Genomic DNA, 14,469 nt, shown 5'->3' on the forward strand with positions numbered 1-14,469 from the left:
ATAAGTACAAAACTTATTTCACTAAGTACTCTAATATGATGATGTTTCTAAGGCTTTACTGCCCACAAATATGTGCATTCAGATATAAAACCTAGTATTATGCTTTCTTAAATATCCTTAAACATTACTTGAAATATGCGATGCAGAAGTTCTATGAGGAGTAGTATCTCTCTTATCAACTTAAAGAGATTAGATTGCTAATGTTTTTGTAAAAATTGCTCTTGATCCTTCAAGTGGAAGTCACCCCTTAATGTTATACAAGTTGTTTCCTGTTTCCTGCTGCTTTTTTGACAGTTAACACCCTTTAGACGCTTCCACCAAGAAGTTATTTCTACAATTTAACTATCTACGCCAAACAATATTAGAAAAAAACTAAAAATAGAATTAAAAAGATAAAATCTGGAATAAAAATACCTGCATATGTATTTTCTCTTTATTTGAATCACAGGCATGTTTGTTACGTTAGAAAAAGTAATTTAGTCAAACACGTTAAAACAGAAGGGGGGCTAATTGACAGAAAATTCATTTAACCAGTGCGGGGTAGCTCTGGACATTCTGAAGTAGCGTTTATATCTCCTTTTTGTGATCAAATACTTATTCAAATGCCTCATTACGAATGCACATGAGGAGCCCTTACCAATTAAACAGATGTGTTTTGCTTAAGTTCATTTATTTATTTAATCAAGAATCAGTTCAACATGATATGTTCTTTCATTTAATTCAATAAGAAGAAGCTTTTGCGTGTGGGTTTGCTGCGGGATTTAGTAGTGTATCAACATTATTTTGAGAGGCACTGAATGGAAAATGAGAGAGTGATTTATACAAAGGAAATATGTCCATTACTATACTTTCTCCTTAAAAAAAACAGGAAGAAAAAAACCCACATGGATATAATACAAAGAGCTTGAGGTTTTATTTGTACAGCTCTCCTCAAAATGCAGCTTTTTATAGCTAATCCTTTGAAAAAAAAATTATTTAGCAGTCAATTCTACTGATAATGCGTAACATCTGTTCTCTCTCTTCTTCAAACCTTTCCAAAGAGTTTTCTCCCTTTTTCATTCATACTTGCATTCATATATATGTATATTTAAGATTCGGAAAAGAAGAAAATTATTGCTTTCAATATCTGGACTTTAAGTATACAGAGAAGATTACACCATGCTTATTTTAAGGCCAGGGGGTCAGGGAGAAAGAGGAGTGTGAGAGAGAGAAGCAAGGGGACAGAGAAGTAGGTTAGTGTTTTTTGTGTTGTTTTTATTTTTATTTTTTATAAATCACCAAATACTTAAAGCATGAAGATTCATAAAGAGAACTAAGAATCACTAAATCTACATAAACTCATTTACTGTGGAAACTGCAGAAAATACATTCTTTAAGCTTAGGCTGTGAACCTTGCAATCAAAAAAATCAATTACCTTTTGTGGTTCTCTGGCTAGAGAACAAAGATCTATCCTCGGAGACAGGAAAATAGATGAACTTCAAAGAGATAAGGGAATAGAATTTCTGGGTACAATAAGGTCAGTAGCATTTATTCTTGATAAATGACCTCCATCAAAATATTACTGTACCTTCATACTACTCTAATAATGAATTCTCCTTAACTCTTGTGAGTTAAAGAGATCAGGTGAGCGAGTCATCCTCAGCAGAGTGTAGGGTGATGAACAGAGGACAAGGAGAAGTTCCTCTTCGGGTATATCTGAGATACCTCACATCCAGCATCATGAAGGGATAGGTATGGGATAAAATAACTACAGTTCTGCTTCAGTTTTCAGTATTTACACCCTTAATTCATTTCAGTAAGTTTCTTGATGCATTTACCAAATTGGGGCTCTGTTTTCAGAAAGTTCAAAAAGCAATTATTTTCAATAGTATTGAATTTACAGTAGAAATAATCTAAAATAGAATACTAAGCAATTATTTTAAGTAACTGAACAACTGTTGGCAATTGTTCATAGTTCAGACGTTTTAACGAAATCTTAATTTTCAAAAGGAAATAGTAAAGAAACAGATGCTAATTAAGTTAGTAAGTGCATCTCTCCTGTGATGTCCTAAGAGGTAGATAATAAAGGTATGTTTTTAAAAATTTTGCTTTCATCAGATATACACAAACACACTTTTAAAGTCAAAGACCAGTACAGCAGAAAACAAAAAACCCTACAATATTCTTCAAATATTCTGTGGCTTTTATGCTGTGACTCCAATTGCATTTCAAGAAAAAATATGCATTTTCTTTATTAGAATGCAAAACAAACCATAAAAAGGTTTTTATTTTGAACAGTACTCTGACTGTTTTTATTTTGAACTGTACTCTGAATATTTCTAGATATTTTCCTGATGTTCAAATGTAAATACCTATGTAATGCTGCTTATTTGAGTGCTGTTAGATACTGCATTTGATTGATCATGAGTATTAAAACTATTTACTTGAGTTCAGTATGCAAGTAAAGCTGGCTGAAGCTTTTCTGACAAAGCAGTTTTCCATCAAAGAGGTGTTTTCAAGTTCACCTGTTCTGTGACAGCATTGATTCAAATGAAATTTTGGGATACAACTATAGGAACTAATAGTTTCTATTTTCCCACTTTATTTCCATGTAGATTTTTCAAATATGAGAATATCTGCTAGTCCAACATTATGCAGTAAGGACATTATTGAAAGGAAATATTCTCATTTCACCAAAGCTTTTCCTCAGATTTTTCATTTCACAATGTCACGTTCAGCTTATGATTCTGAAAGACAACATTACTTCCAGTTAACTGCACCTGCAACATGGCCTAACACAATCTACATTCATTTCCATTTTCTAAATTTCCTGTGACTCCCTTACCGTTACTACAGAAGGACAAGCTTTATGCTCCATCTAATTTTGTTTTGGAGGATTTTCAAGTTTTTATGAATAATTATTTTAGAAATATTTTAAAAATGACTACTGCAAAGTCAGGAAGTCACACTTTTTAACTCCCCTAAACTGACCAGTAGCTTGTCAGACCTCTTGCGTTTGTTAAACGTCTTAGTCACAATGTACAACCTTGTGCAAAGACAGACAAGAGAAGTAAAACTCTGACATTCCATCTCTCCACAGGACAAAAGGATTCCCCTCCTGCAGCTTTTGTCTTCCCCAAGACACTCTCCTCCATATGGCTGAAGCCCAGGTGGGTTTGTTTCTTGGAAAACCCTCTGAATTGTAGGCTCCTTGATAGCTAGACAGCATTTTCTAACCAATTTTTCACAGCAGTTTTCTGTCACTAGCACTTTGTCAATCTGCCACAGACTGCCCTCTGTGGAACCATGTAGCTACTCATCCCTTCAACAGAGACTCCCAAAAAATGTGAAAGGGCCATGTTTGATTAACAACTTTGTGATTGCTGTAAAAATGAAATTTGAAAGGTAATAATTACACTTGTAATTACTTAGGTCTAAATCTCTTATGTCTTCTGTTCTCCCTCTTTCTGGGCAGCTGGAGCAATGACTCATTAATAATAATAAAGTCATTTAACCCTGCAGGCACATTACAAGGAGAAAGATGTCATTTGTCACCTACACAAATAGAACAATCACTGAAGGATACAGAAAGAACACTATTTCATATTTATTGCAAATGATAAAAGGGACATTTTGCACTCATTCTTACCATGACATCCCAATCTGCTTTTAATTATCAGCAAACAGAAGGGGACAGCATACAACATATGAGGGGTTACTAATAATGCATTGTCCTGCGGTGACATTTCCATAATCACTTTAAGTCTGTCCTATACATATGTACTAGTTAGAGCTTTCTGCTCCTGAAATCATACCCCCTAGTAAGGAATGAATTATCCTTTGCAGATTTAGTCACAAAAGCAGCTTTCTCCAAGAGTTTGAGGGTTTGACAACTGACATATGAATTACTATTACTTTAAGTGATAAGGTTTGGCATTCTATTACACTTATGCTTGAATACAGCTTGACTTATATTTAAGTACATTTGTACATTTGCGTTCTTTAAGCCAGGATCTTTACAGTTATATTACCCACTGGCATTAATTCAGCCAAGGACCTCTGCCAGTTGCTTAATTTTCCAATGCTTTTCAGTATTGTTCTGAACTTCACTACAAGAACTCTGTAAGAAGCCTTCTATATTAGATGAAATAAATGCCCTAATTCACGGGGATCTCATGTCAGTACCTCAGAATTTACTGGATTTTAAAAACAATCACTGATGAGACTGCCTGTCTATGAACTAAAATTCTGAGAAAGAGATGAGGCTATTCTTTCCCTAAATTATTCGTTCAGAAGATGCGAAACATTGAAAACACAAGAAAGAAACTTTTACTATGATAGTATTATGGAAACAAAGGAAAGGAATTTTCATGTAAATAAGAGTCACTACAATCTGAGTTCCAACTCCTTCCGGCTAGAACTACAAATTCCTTTTGCTGTATGATCAGCACTTATCTAACCATCAGGCATGTGGAAAAACCAGAGAAGTTGTTTTAACAGTATGAAGTTATAAACTGTTATTGTGAGGGGTAGAAAGGAGGTAAGCAAACCTAAATCTGTTTATGTTTTCTCTAGGTACCACAATAGACTATATAAAGACATTCTTTAAGAAAGTTAAATAAGTAGCGTTAAGAAATAAGACACATCAGGAAGGAGTAAAATGCACAGAGTAAAATGCATATTTTCACTCAAGATAGTGACAACACAGAAAAGCTTATACATGGAGTGAAATGTTTTGTCAAATTGAAAAATGGAAATAATATGAACACTACAATTTTCACATCAATTCGAGGTAAAATGTTTTGAATTACAGTCATTTTAATCTTGTTTTATAAAGAAAATTACTTCAAATGGGTGATAATTTAAAACAGCATAATCCAAACTCATTGTACTCCAGTCAGGCATAGAAGTGAGAGTGGCTCTGAGTGATTTGGAGCAATCTCTACACAGTAGCTCAGAGCCTCAGTCAGAATAGACATATGGAAGAAGAAAGGGGATACTTGACCAGAGTTTCCATCTGATGAGTACAGAACCATTTACTGTGATGTTTCCTACTTCCTAACTGGGATTTTTTGGGCATTGCTAGCAGCTTCAGAAACTTAGGCATGATTCTGATGTGGTAACACTTTTCAAAGTTATCTCTTTATGTACTCAGTTGTGACCAGTTACTCCACTGAAGTTTTGCCGTTTGCTTATAAGTTTCTCATATCACTTCACTTAAACCTTTTCCAACTGTTAAGAAATTTTTGGCGCATCACGGAGTTCTGTTGACAGTACAGGAATGTGTATTACAAACTTTTCTTTTTTCTTTGTTGAAAAAACCTCTCAGAAAATACACTGCTGAGTTTTAATTCCCATTTAGCTTCCTTTGAACAAATTCCAACAGTGGCTTTCAGATTTTCTTTGATATTCTTTTCACTTCTCCAAAGCATTTTACAATTAAAATATAAAAATATTCTAATTTTTATTAGGGTGATATGTGAGTAGTTTGTATTTCTAAATCAGATAATTTTCTCAGAACCTGGACAACTGACATGTGATGGGAATAATTTAGGTCAGATCAGTGTGTAACACAATTTTTTTAAGTACAGGATTTGTCATAATTAAAAAAAATACAGTGCTAGGGAACAATTATAGCTATGATTAGTTGGAAGAATTTAGGGTCAGCAAGATCATCCTTGGAAATGTGAGGAAGCGTCTGCTGGCAGGAATCTTGTCAGCCCATTTCGATAGCTGTCAGGACATCCACAAGGATTATTTTGACTCTTGAAGCAAAGTGTTGGGTTTTTTTAATTGCTGTTGTTTTTGTTCATTTTTTAGAAATACTTTTGAGCACACAAAGTGTAGGAGTATAAAGTTAGGTATCCAATTTTTCAGGAAAAAAAATCATTATTTAAAAAATAAAAATATTTTAAAAACAGAAAACAACATTGGTCTTTAAATTAAGCTTTTTTGAACTTAGTTATATAAGCATATTTTTCTTGTCACCACAAGCTGTGTGTCTAAATTGAGGATTCTGGAGAGATATTTGTGGAGCTTCAAATTTCAGAGTGTAGGTGTTAAGTTCTGACTCAGCTCTATTTAATAACAAGATGTCCTAACATCGGACAGTAATTTTATTTGTATATTAATAGACCATAACTTTCTTTGCAAAAGTGATTTTTACTCCTGTTTGATAAGATTTGATATAAGTATACTTATGTTAAAAAAAACCCTAAAAACTATTAAAAAACGAAGTTAAAAACTTGCATTTGGATTTGTCAAGGAACTTCCCACTTTCCTTAGTATGTGAGATTCAATTAGCCATTTCTCTATGGAACATGGAAGAGTACCCCTAGAAACAAGTTATAAGAATGCTCAATTCTTATGAAGTCACTGAAACGTAGCATCCGGCACTTTCAGAAGTTTAAGTTTAGTATGTAAATCCTGATGTAGCAGACATATGTTAAATAAAATAACATCAGAACAATTCTTGTTAGAAACAACAGTCCATATACTGCCTTTAAATGTAGTTTATAAGAGCAGATCCAAAAAAGCACATAATTTATGTTGCTTTTTTTTCATAAGCTTTACAGAAAAGATTTTTTAAGTCTAGGGTAAGTGCTGCTCTGGCAGATGTATATAGAAAGCTCTCAGCATGTTTGGCACACAGATTTCTTTTTAAAAGGGTTCAAACCTGAATTTCAGGAGCTGATGTTACTTACGCTTTGGTGGAATACATGTGATAATCATCTTTTCTACAGCAAGTATGGCTAGCAGGAGGACTTTATGTATGTATTCCAAATGGTTGCTTTGAAATCTTTCTGTGGTTTTAATTAACCGTAGAATACAAAAAAGACCTAAATGAAAAGCTACCAGTCAATTGCTGACGAAGTGTTCACCAGACTGTTATTGAACCTCTTCAACAATTTATTCTTTAATTCATCTTTAGTCTCCTAGAGATGTCATTAATATGCTCAAAGTTAATTCATTATCATCTATTGCTTCTATTCAAGCTCATGTTAACAGAATAAATTCATCAAAAATGATCAGACTTGAAAAGAAAGATTTGGATTCTGACAGAGAATAATTTATCATGGCTGGGTAAAAGCCTCCCACCAACTGGGCTGTATGAATGGGAGATGAAATTGTACTGCAGAACCTCTGCAGAAAAGGACGTTAAAGTCTCAAGGAGAAAACAAACAAACAAAAAATACAACCCAGGCTCTACTGCCAAAAAATGTAGGTTCCTGACGTGGATTCTTTTTTATTTTTACACTCACTGGTCCTTTCTCTCACCTTCTGTACTGCCTTGAGGCAGAAGTAATCATTAAGGCTCCGCTGTCCATTTGCATACCACAGAGCCTGTGACACACAGACAGGCACCATCGCACAAGGACAGGAGTGACAGTGACAGTGACTTTCAAAGTTGTACAGAAACATTACTGATACTCAAGAGGTCACAAATTGTTAATCAATAGATCCATGAAGCAAAAGTATTCACAGTAATGCTGCATAATGTACCAATAATCTTAAAAATTTGTTTTGTTGTAATTATCAAATGAACAATAATTAATACTGAGTAATCTATTACTCTAAGTATTATACAATATTTTCTGTGTAACTATGTATAAACTGAAATACAAGAACAGCTGGATACAACAGCATTTATAACATGTCTTAGGTGCTAATAAATTGCTTATTCCCACTGTTTGTTTTTTTTTTTGCCATTTTAAGTCCATAATATAGTAGAATTGGAAAGCATTGTGATACTGTCATGAATGTGGAATATGATTTGTGCAGATTTATTGTAAGGCCTGGAAACATTTGATTAATCACAATATTTCAGTCAATATACTAGCCACTACTGTTTCACCTAGTTACTGTTTTTACCCCCTGCTGTGGCAAAGGGGGAATTTTCCCTCGCTTGTACTAGAAGCTGCTGTATACTGGACATGGCCATTTCCCTAAGGGATTGTTACTCCATTTATCTATCACTTTATAGGCTTATATTCTAATTCTCTACGAATTGGAGCCACTTCCCCGTTTCTTGTCTTGTCATGGTATGAGTAATTATGCAACTTCGGGACTTGAGTAACTTAATTTCCCTGGGGAAGGGAAAAAAAACCCAAACCAAAAAGCTAGCAGCGAATACTTCAGACCAGCTCAAGAAATACAGAACTTACCAGGCCTAGATATTTTACAGATTATCTTAAATGTGTATAATCATAAATATTTGTAAATGGGAGTAAATTTGAATATCAGTGTATATATGTAGGTTTATCTGACTTATTCAATCAGAACACACATCCTAGTTCTCTTCTCCCTTCTTCATATCGTTTTCCAAAATCAAATGGAATTGTGCTTTCAAATTCACTGCTATCACCATTTTGGCATCCCTATTTAGATTCAAGATATATACTTATTATATTAATGCTGTCAATCTAAAAAAATCAGTGGAGTGAATATGTACTGGTCAAGTGTCTGACTGATACATGATGGCACACTGAAGAACTACTATTGAAAAAGAGTTAACATTTCCCTATGAAGCACCAAAAAGTTAGGAAGTGCAAATTCTGCAGTATTAATTCAACTCCCTTGTGTAAATGTTTTGATGCAAATTTTAATTAAATTATCATAAACTATTTTTCTCATAGGACCCTTGGGCCCAATGCAGACAGTAAATAGTTATTCGATATTTCTCTTTATATACTTATATCAGCATGTGGTCATACACCTATTTAATTAATACTTTCAAAGCCTTGTCATGAATGTAGATTTCATTGTTTTCACAGCACAACCATAGAATCATAGAATGGCCTGGGTTGAAAAGTACTTCAAAGATGATCTAGTTTTAACCCCCCTGCTGAGTGCAGGTTCACCAACCACTAGACCAGGCTGCCCAGAGCCACGTCCAGTCTGGCCTTGAATGCCTCCAAGGACGGGGCATCCACAACCTCCTTGGGCAACCTGTTCCAGCGCATCACCACCCTCTGAGTGAAAAACTTCCTCCTAATATCTAACCTAAATCTCCTGTCTTAGTTTAAAACCATTCCCCCTTGTCCTATCACTATCAACCCATGTAAACAGTCATACCCCCTCCTACCTATATGCTCCCTTCATGTACTGGAAGGCCACAGTGAGGTCTCCCCGGAGCCTTCTCTTCTCCAAGCTAAACAAGCCCAGTTCCCTCAACCTTTCCTCATAGGAGAGGTGCTCCAGCCCTCTGATCATCTTAGTCGCCCTCCTCTGAACTCGTTCGAAGAGCTCCACGTCTTTCTTGTATTAGGGGCCCCCGGCCTGGACGCAGTACTGCAGATGGGGCCCCACAAGAGCTGAGTAGAGGTGGACAATCACCTCCCTCTCCCTGCTGGCCACTCCTCTTTTAATGCAGCCCAGAACACAGTAGGCCTTCCGGGCTGCCAGCGCACACTGCTGGCTCATGTCCAGGTTCTTGTGCACCAGGACCCCCAAGTCCTTCTCTGCAGGGCTGCTCTCAAGGAGTTCTTCCCCCAGTTTGTATAAATACCTGGGATTGTCCCAGCCCAAGTGCAGCACCTTGCATTTGGCCTTGTTGAACCTCATTAGGTTCACATGGGCCCACTTCTCCAGCCTGTCAAAATTTTCATAAACACGAATAACATTCCACTTGGATTATTTGTTTCACTGAGGCTCTTTGAATGTGAGAAAACTGAAGCATAAAGAAAATCCATGTCTCTCTTTGGCTGAGAGCTTCAGAGCTGGATGTACTACTCCAGATGGGGTCTCAAGTACATTGTAGGAGGGGAGAATCACCTCCACTGCCCTGCTGGCCACACTTCTGTCTATGCAGCCCAGGACACATTTGGCTTTCTGTGCTGCAACACACTGCCAGCTCGTGTACAATTTTTCACCCATCAGTACCTTCAAATCCTCCACAAGGCTGTTATCAATCCGTTCATCCCCCACAGTCTATACTGATGTTTGGGATTGCCTAGAATCTGGTGCGGCACGTTGCAGCTGGCCTTGTTGAACTTCATGAAGTTTGTGTAGTCTCAAACATGTCCAGGTCCCTCTGGATGCATCCCTTTTTTAGCAAAAATTCAGTGATCTCTCTACCAAAGTGCTGTATTACACATTAAAGAAACTTGAAGCATAAAAGAGTATGGCTCCCTTTTATTTGTATCAATTTAAGAAAATGCTGTGATTTTTACCAGATTGAATAGTACCACCATCAAAACTTATTTTCCATTTCAAGATCTGCTTGAAATGTTACTTGTATTATTCACAGCTCCTGTTTTATTTTTACTCTTGCTTAAAGTAGACATATTAATGATTTATTTTCCATTGTCATTAGTAAATCCAAGCAAATATAACATCAGAAAACCAATATACACTTTAAATAATCTTCCTGTAACAAAGAGTTCATTATTTTAATAAAGCACTAAAAATCCTAGGAATATATGGGCTTTGGTGATTTGGATATGGTATCACTGCTTTCTAAAAGATAAATCCTAATATATATATTTGACTCTAATTTAATAAATTCTAATGCTTTCATAAAACTTTACATGATAAACCAATTTCTAGAAAGTGCTCAAAGTGCTTCTCAGAATTAAACTTTATTTCCTCAGTAACATAGATTTGTCTATTGTTAGAATTGCTTCACTGTAAAGTTTTCATCATTTCTCTATGTAATTTAAAATAAGATTTGGCCACATGCAATTAAAATTACACATATGTATCTGCACTGCTCAAAACTACTGTGTTGTTATCTCTACTGATCAGTATTTTTTTTTTGAAACTTTTTTTTGTTGTAAACTTTCCTTCCTAACCCCTACAGACAGGCTACAGTTTCTGTGAAATGAAGTTAAAAACTTCATTCCTCAGGGAACAAGCTAAATACAAATACAGATAATGAAGTGAAGGAAAGGAAAAATATGCAGGAAAAAAAAGTGTAAAATATTTGAGTGCTAAAAGTCTGTTCTTCCCTCCTAGTTGCAATGCAATTGTCATCTGTGTAAATCTTACAAACTGTTATCATACAGATGGCAGAAAGTTCAGAATTGATTCAGAAGAGCTATGTACAGTTACATACAGAGGTCTATTCAGCAGTCAGCACAATATGCTCGTTTTAATTACTTATACACAAGTCAGCTCAGGCATAACTAGCTTTATGGCAATGGCAACAGGGAGCTCAGTTACAACTGCGCAGCTTTTCCGTGGAAACAGTTAAACTGCATCCATGTTACTGCAATGCAACACTCCAATTTCCTTGGATATGCTCGCACCTTTATATGCTATAATTACCGTGTTGCAGTTACATGGGAATTAAGAAGCACATAAAAACAGGTTAAAACTTGCTAGAACATATTTGTATAGATTATATCAACATAATTATATAAGAGTGTGTAAATAGCGTTGAGGACAACTATGAAGGAGGAGGGAGAAGAAAAGACATCTAACTTATCCTGTAACACAAAAGCTTCTTCACATTGGCTCCTACACATATGTCAACTTGAAGATTAAATCTCAGAACAGCTATATTCCTGTAATCCAAAAAAAAAAAGAAAAAAGAAAAATAACAGGACTATCTTTCCTTCCTTGAAACAACAGCAACAAAAAAAGTAAAGTGGGGAAAGCAATAACTCTAGCAGGGTTCTGGAAGTTTCAATGCTAGGCTTGTCATTATAAGGTTTCACTTTCAGAAGCAACAATTTGCTGGCCAGGTCTGTTCAGAAAACCATTTTCTAATTTGAGTCTCAAGTATCCACTAGAAAGGCTATTTGTCCAAAGATTTTTAGATACAATTGTGCTTCAGAAATTCCACCAATTCACAGTAAGCATCTTGAATGTACGTCTCTCTCTTCTTCCAGGAGGTAGGGAAAAAAAACCCAACACAATAACCTTCTACAAAGCCTTCTGAACACAGCAAAGCTTAGGGTTCATAACTTTTGCTGATCCTGCCAACCAGCCCAGAATAGTAATGCACACATATAGATACACCAAAAGAGAAAAATAACTATTAGAAAATAATTTCACATCTATATTAAAATCAAAGCTAATAAGGGCTGTATTCCAGTCAAATAATAGAACAAGAAACTCTTGAAATAGAGTATATCTGATGTAGCCTAAGAGTACAAGCAAATGGGAAATTATACGTTAAGGGAAAATTAAGCTGTTGTAATAACCGTCCTTCAGTGTGTCCATTGACCCTATATATCAGAATTTGACAAGATTGTATACTAACAATATCATTCTTCACTTACTTCTCCTAAATATATACCTTTTGTCACTCACAGGTCATGCATTGTTCATTACAGACTCAATTTTTTCTTCCTTACTTTATGTACAGCTCGTCTTATTTACTGTTAGCTTCTCCATCAAAAAGACACGTTCAAAAAAAAGAACCAAAAAAACAGAGCACCTAAAATGTAGCTAGCATGATGCAAAATTTCATAAACTTCCCCAAAGCCAAGACATGATCATTTTATTTCCTCCCCTTCATAACAAAGCTAGGCGATACTTTAGGAAATCTTTATTATTCTCTCAATAGTCAAGCTCTTAAGAACCTGCTAAAACATTACTATGCAAAATAGTATGCCATTACCATAACATCACATAAAATCTCTTACATTAGCATGTTATTTCCATGCTAAATGACCAACAAAAAATTACTGATCATGCCAAGTGGCTGGTAAAATAGATCTTCTTAGATGACATACTTGATTTCTAGTCAGCCAGGTGTGCCCTTCTTCTCATATAAGACATCAGACAAAACAACAGAAGTCATCCTTACATCTGAAGAATCCAAACTACTTTTTTACTCTTTCAAATGTCTAAAATTTGATTAAAATCTCAGATTCTGAAGCAGTTGAATTTGAGTTCTTCTGTATATAAATTCCAGTGACAGCTCATGTCAAGCATTCGGTGGAACATCTGTCATAAAACATGGTGAATCACTCACAAATCATGTTGAGAAACAAGACAAAGGTGAAAAGAAAAAAATTCTTCAAATCACCATTTTGAAAGTGGAATGCAATAGTTTTATGATTTTTGATTGGTATTCCATATCATAACATCATGCAATGCAGTGGGAGTTAAAGAGTTAATGCTGCAGTTCTGGTTACCTGGTCTCAGAAGAGAAGAATGAACTACAGCTCTCAGAAGACTTCATTTTTCCATTTCTGTTTTCTGTTCAGAGGGAAAGTTAAAACTGACTCAGAGTCATGAGACTGTGCTCCTTGCTCTCTGTGCTCCCGTGCTGTCACCGACAGCATTAGAGTACGGACTTTGGTTTCAGAAACACTCTCTCTCATTTTATTTGATTTGTTAGCTTCAATTCCAATCATATTGTATCGTACTATCTCACATTCTGCTATTATATTTAGTAAACTAAGGTTTTTTCCCCTAGCTCATTGCCACTGTTTTCCTTGTCTAGGCTCATCTCCCTACCTTTTCCCTTCCCCCCTTTCCCTTTTCCTGGGGTATGGGTCTGTGGGTCCCTTTGCGCCCTTTGTCACGGAACTAGGCCGAGCCAGGCCAAACCGTGACAGAATGAAAAGATTTCAGTTCACAAAGGATTAAATATTTCTTTAAATTGTTTGTTTCTTCATCTTTCCCTTTCTTTCATACCTCCCTTTCTTTCCTCTCCTTCTCTCCTTTCCATATACCCTATGCAGAGGTGAGCCCTTCTGTTTAGTCTGTTGCCAATTACAGCTTCTCAGGTGCAGTTTTTCATCACAAGGGAATTTGGTAATCTTACACTGATTAATTAAACTAGGGCCTCTAAGCAAACTGCTAGAACTCCTACATTCATAGCTTGCATATCTAATCCAGATAACAGGATAAGCAACGAGACTGCCAAAGTACACGTAGAAATGAAAACAAAAACACCCTGTATTCATTCTTCTTTGTCGAGTTCCTAAACAAAGAATAAGTTGTACTTTCGGGTAGAAAATCTAATCTGCATTTAAATAGAATTTTTCCAAATAATAAACAAAAGCCTGAAGCAACATTTTTACAGCAAGTCTTGCTGCTAGTTCACAGCCTAATCCTTCTATCTCTATCTGTAATTCTTTCTACCCTTGTATATTCATTTTCTTACCAGTTTATCGAGGCATCTTGGCAGTCAGAGTTCACAGGAACAACAGTAACTTTGCTTTTCCTCAATTTTTTTCAAAACTGAACCTAAAACCGTTAAAACTTTGGGTGGTCAGCAGCTCAAGACAAACAGGTAGAATCTCCTTTATAAAATCAAGGAGAAATGATTAACCTAAAGAGTGAGAAGCATGACAGATCAAAGGGATGTGCTTTCCATAGGAAACACTGACTACAACAGAGTGGCTTCTAGGGCAGAGCTACAAGGTACTACGTGACATTACTGAAAACCTCTGGCACATCTGAAGGTGCAGTTCATATAGACAGCTAAGCATCTCCCATGATCTAGAATATCCAGAATGGCAAACCAGATGTCACCAAAATCAGCAAGCACATGCAGCTTGATTAGCAGCTAGCCAGATAGCTAGCAG

At 35.8% G+C, this 14,469-nt stretch overlaps 1 long non-coding RNA gene across 2 annotated transcripts in view; it reads right to left on the reverse strand.

Moving 5' to 3' along the window:
* LOC110403212 overlaps window positions 1–14,225 on the reverse strand; it is a 30,418-nt gene extending 16,193 nt beyond the window's left edge. Inside the window, exons 1-2 of one of the 2 annotated variants that reach the window (XR_002441559.1) lie at window positions 14,046–14,225; window positions 13,069–13,132 (exon numbers count right to left, since the gene is read on the reverse strand). This is a non-coding gene — a long non-coding RNA (uncharacterized LOC110403212). The remainder of the gene's footprint in view (window positions 1–13,068; window positions 13,133–14,045) is intronic. The other variant, XR_002441560.1, reaches the window with a different exon arrangement.

The sequence above is a fragment of the Numida meleagris genome, chromosome 8, assembly GCF_002078875.1.
Source record: "Numida meleagris isolate 19003 breed g44 Domestic line chromosome 8, NumMel1.0, whole genome shotgun sequence".
NCBI classification, from domain to species: Eukaryota; Metazoa; Chordata; class Aves; order Galliformes; family Numididae; genus Numida; species Numida meleagris.